This window comes from Ochotona curzoniae, unplaced genomic scaffold (genome assembly GCF_017591425.1).
Source record: "Ochotona curzoniae isolate NIBS_2020 unplaced genomic scaffold, NIBS_Ocur_1.0 contig_2723, whole genome shotgun sequence".
Lineage (NCBI taxonomy): Eukaryota > Metazoa > Chordata > Mammalia > Lagomorpha > Ochotonidae > Ochotona > Ochotona curzoniae.
Window position 1 is genome coordinate 15,007,813 of NW_024465573.1, and position 4,562 is coordinate 15,012,374.

At 37.4% G+C, this 4,562-nt stretch overlaps 1 non-coding gene across 1 annotated transcript; it reads right to left on the reverse strand.

Annotated features, from left to right (window-relative positions):
• Positions 1 to 3,122: 3,122 nt before the first annotated feature.
• On the reverse strand, positions 3,123 to 3,232 carry LOC121154336. Its single transcript, XR_005883480.1, has one exon. It is a non-coding gene; the product is annotated as a U6 spliceosomal RNA (small nuclear RNA).
• Between the last annotated feature and the right edge of the window lie 1,330 nt (positions 3,233 to 4,562).

Consider the following 4,562-nt stretch of genomic DNA (forward strand, 5'->3'; position numbering starts at 1 on the left):
CCACAAAATTTCCAACAATCACCTGTGATGGGATTTATTTGTCCCTTTTTGTTGCTATTTTTAATTCCTCCTGATATTCACTTAATACAAATTTCTTGTATGTTTTCCCTTTCTCCTTTAATATGCAATAGCAGGAATTAGGGACACATGGAAGATTCGTGAGAGATATTCATTTTCATGGAAATGGAATCTTTATTCTCAGTGATGAAAGGAGAGCTAGAAGATGATATTACAGAATATACAGAAGCCAATTCCTGTTGGCCAGAAACATCTGGCCACAATCAAACTGGATGAAAACAAAGAAAAAAGAATTGGAAACTTTGAGAATTTAACAAAGATATGGATAAAGACACAAACAGATAGAAAGGTACAGAGCTCTCATCTACTCAGACTCATTCGCCCTGAAGGAACTCAATGTCCAGGGTCCAGAATTCAACCTAAGTCTTCCATATAAGTGGTCAGAAACAAACTTCTCGAGGTATCACTGCTGCCTCCCAGGCACTGTGTTAGCAGGAAGTGTTTTAACCACTAAGCCAATTTCTATTGCCATAGATTTCAAGTTGAAAATCAAAGCTCTTTTAAGAAACACTGATTTTGTAATTTTCATTTTTCTTTCCTTTGTTCTTTTGTTTTTAACCCTGCAAGGACCAACTTACAAGCAATTTTTGCCCTAAGAAATAACTTCCCTTCTAACTACTTAAGTGCTGAAAATAGCATCACACAACCTACAAACTGTAACAGAGCTCTTAGCAATAGTGCATTTCCAAGCTGGAAAATGAATGAAATTAGACACTTACTTCAGTTTCTATAAAAGTCTGAAACGTGACTGTATTGTTTTCTCTCTTAAAATGGTTAGAATAAACTGGATTATGCTTTCTGTTCTCATTCTGGAGAATCACATCTGCAAAAATAGTGATAACACTGATGCCCATCTCAAAACATTCTTGTGAACACTGAAACAGGCATGGTATGTGCATCAGTTGGTTTTGATTACTATAGCAGAGCATATGAGGCAGGTTACTTACGAAGTAATGAGATTTATGTGGCTCAAAGTTCTAGATACTCAAAGTCCATGTTGCATGGCATAGGCTATTGTGAAATCATACGTGGGGACAACAGAGGATTTTCCACACAGGAATACAGAGAGACTTGGAGATGAGGTTCAGGGTCTGTAACTTATCACCAGACTAAGAAATATCCAACTGCTCACAACAACATGCCCCCAGTCGGTCGAAGGATTTCCCAGTAGGCTTCACCTTTATTCTAACACACAAACTTTGAAGGAGACAAAGTACATACAAATCATAGCAATAAAGGATGTATTAAAATAAAAGTGAAATCAACAGAGACATAGATAAGTTAACTATAACTACAACTATAACAATTATTGTGAGCGTCACAAATCACAAAATCATTTTGTATAATTAAGAGAATTAAAAAGAAAAAAGCAAATCAATAAAATTCTATTTCTTTAGCTTAATAAGCATGATTTTTTTAAAAAAGTATTATTTTTTCCCTTAATCCACAAGATACCACAGACAATATTCAACCCAGAGTAAAAATACTGTTATTTTTACACACTATATACAACTCTATACACAATGGTGACCTCATATCTGATCCTTAGACTATAAATAGACCCTTAGAAAATGGGAATTACATCTAGTTGATTGTGCACATAACTACAGAACCACAAATGCGGGCAACTCATTTAGTCACTTTGTCTATACAATAGTCTCTGTCCCTTGGATATATTTTCAACCTGTACTTATGACTCATTGGAATGTCACAGTTTCTGAAATTGATGTGCCCATCAGATCCAGCTGATTAAACGTTCACCCATTATTGACTGCGCACTTTCTATGAGTCAGGCAATGCGGCAATTACCAGGTAGACAAGCACGGGACACAGACTTTATCTTACCAACTCTTCCAGTCTAGCAAAGAAATCAACTGTAAAAACCCACAAGTGTGCTCCTAGGTGCTCTAGATGGCACAGAATCACATTTGTGAGCTCCTTTGTTAAATCAGTTGGGTCATAGTTGATCTGAAGAACAAACAAGGGTGAGTCACGGAATGGGGCGCCTGCTTGCAGACAGCTCCATTGCCAGAGAAGGTGACTCCAGGACACTGGTGCCAGAGTGCTTGGGTTTAGAGCTCCACTCTGCCAACTGTGAGCTGAGCGAGCTGTGACTAATCATTGAACTCCTAGGGGTTTTTCTGTAAAACGAAGATTAGAACAGTTTGTAATCAATAAAGCTGAGACTAAAACGACCAAGTACACCTTTTAGCAAGCCCAATATCAATAATAATTTTTATTTTATCTAATGAGAAACCTCAGGTTGAAAACAAAAGGAGCTTATTTCTTCAAAAAGTCCCCCATATCATAAAAGGCAAAGTCTTCTGTTGATGAGAACCTAAGCATTTCACTTATGGGAAGAGGGTACCGTTTGTTTAAAATGATTTTGAGGCTGAATTTTCTATGGCTAATTTTTTATGCTACATGGAAATACGTGTTCCCTGAGAAAAAAATCAGGAAGAACAGATAATCCAAAATCAATAAAAAGAAAATCCTGGCCAGCTATAATCCCACTGCCACAGAGAGAAAGCTGTGGTATTTGACATAAATGTTCCCAGCCTTCTTTGAATCAGGCACACTCTGCTAAAACTGCATCTGCCCTCTGGCCACCTCCTTGCTAACTCCACATTTGACCGTTACAATATTTATTAAGAAAATCTACTTCGTCATTGTCCAGAGAACGACCAAATTACTACGCCACACAGTAAAGACCCCAGTTGTCCCATTTGAGTCATTTCTATGACACTGTGATAAGATTCAAGAACTACAGAGGAATGTGTGTGTGTGTGTGTGTGTGTGTGTGTGTGTGTGTCCTCCGCACTCTGTATAATTAAACAGACAAATTAGGCCAGTATAGCACTCAAAGGTCTCTGGGTTAAGGCGCAAACTAGACCCTCATCTATCTCATCTCTGCATTATACTATTAGACCATCTCATCTGACCATTACACCACTATACCAACTCTCTTCTCTAAAACACCTACAGGAGTAAAGCTCTTTATGTTTGTGTAACACAAAATCGTACTCCACAAATCATTTTTAAAAATAAATATTGAACACTTCACAAATTTGCATGTCATCCTTGCTCAGGGACCATACTAATCTTCTCAGTAGCATTCCAATTTTAATAGATATACTGCCGAAGTGAGCAGTACAAATCACTTTCTTAAAAATACTATTAGCAGGACTCAGTGTGGTAGCCTAGCAGCTAAAGTCCTCACTTTGCATGCACCGGGATCTCATATAGGTGCCAATTCATGTCACAGTGGCCTGCTTCCCATCCAGCTCCCTGCCTGTGGCCTTGGAGAACAGTTGAGAAAGGCCCAAAGCCTTTAGACCCTGTACATACATGGGAGACCTAAAAGAAGCTCCTGGATCCTGGCTTCAAATTGGCTCAGCTCCAGTCACAGGCCACTTGAGGAATAAACCATCATATGGAAGATCTTCCTCTCTGTCCATCCTCCTTTCTGTACATCTGACTTTCCAATAAATATAAATATTTTTTAAATGCTATTAGCAATAACTTTAGTGTTTGTATATTATGTATAAATCTCAAAGCAAGGTAATCAATGTTTCCCCATCTTTAACTTGACTGCAGAATTGCAGATCCTCTCTTCTGCTTGTTCACACAATATATAAAATGCACTGTACTCTGCAACACCAGGAATATCCTCATTCAAACTCCGATTTGGTACTCATTCCACTAAATGCCTCCACGCTCTCCCAACTTTCTAGCCTCTAGAAAATGCCCTTTTGGTTTCAGATTTGATTTTGGTTTACCACAAATCAGAAAGAACATCTGATACTTGTTTTTCTGTGTCTAACTTATTTGACTTAATATATTATCCTCTGATTCCATCATTTGATTACAACTGGAGGATTTTATTCTTTTTTATGAGTGAGTAATATTCCAATGTGCATTCAGTTTTCTTTATTCATTTCTTTGATGATGGACATCTTGGCCAACTCCATATCCAGATATTGTGTCAGTGCCGAAATAAACATAATGGAACAAGTATCTCCGATAAAATTATCTCATGCTTTTTTGATATGTATTTTATTAACTACTTATGTTAATACATGTCAGTAACTTGTATATTTTTCTATCAACAAATATAAATATTTGAGCACATATATTCTTCCTCATTTTTAATTCTTTATGTATCTTATTTTGTTGGGTGAATACTACATTAATATGTCAAGACAGTTCTTTATCATTGGAAATTAAAATAGTTCCAAACTTTAACTGTTCAAAATAATGTCTCAGTGAAATCTCTGTACATCAGTTAGCACAAAATTAGTACTGTGCCCAAGTGTACCACTGGGTATAGCCTTCCCATCTCCATGGCAAATACACATTGTATCCTGGCATCCTTTCTGTCAAAGCCTGGCTGCCCACAGTCCAAAGTAGGCAGCTAGAAAGAGTTCAGGAGCACTCTGCTGCAGACAAAGCCACAAATAGCCTGAACAGCTTGGAATTTCAAA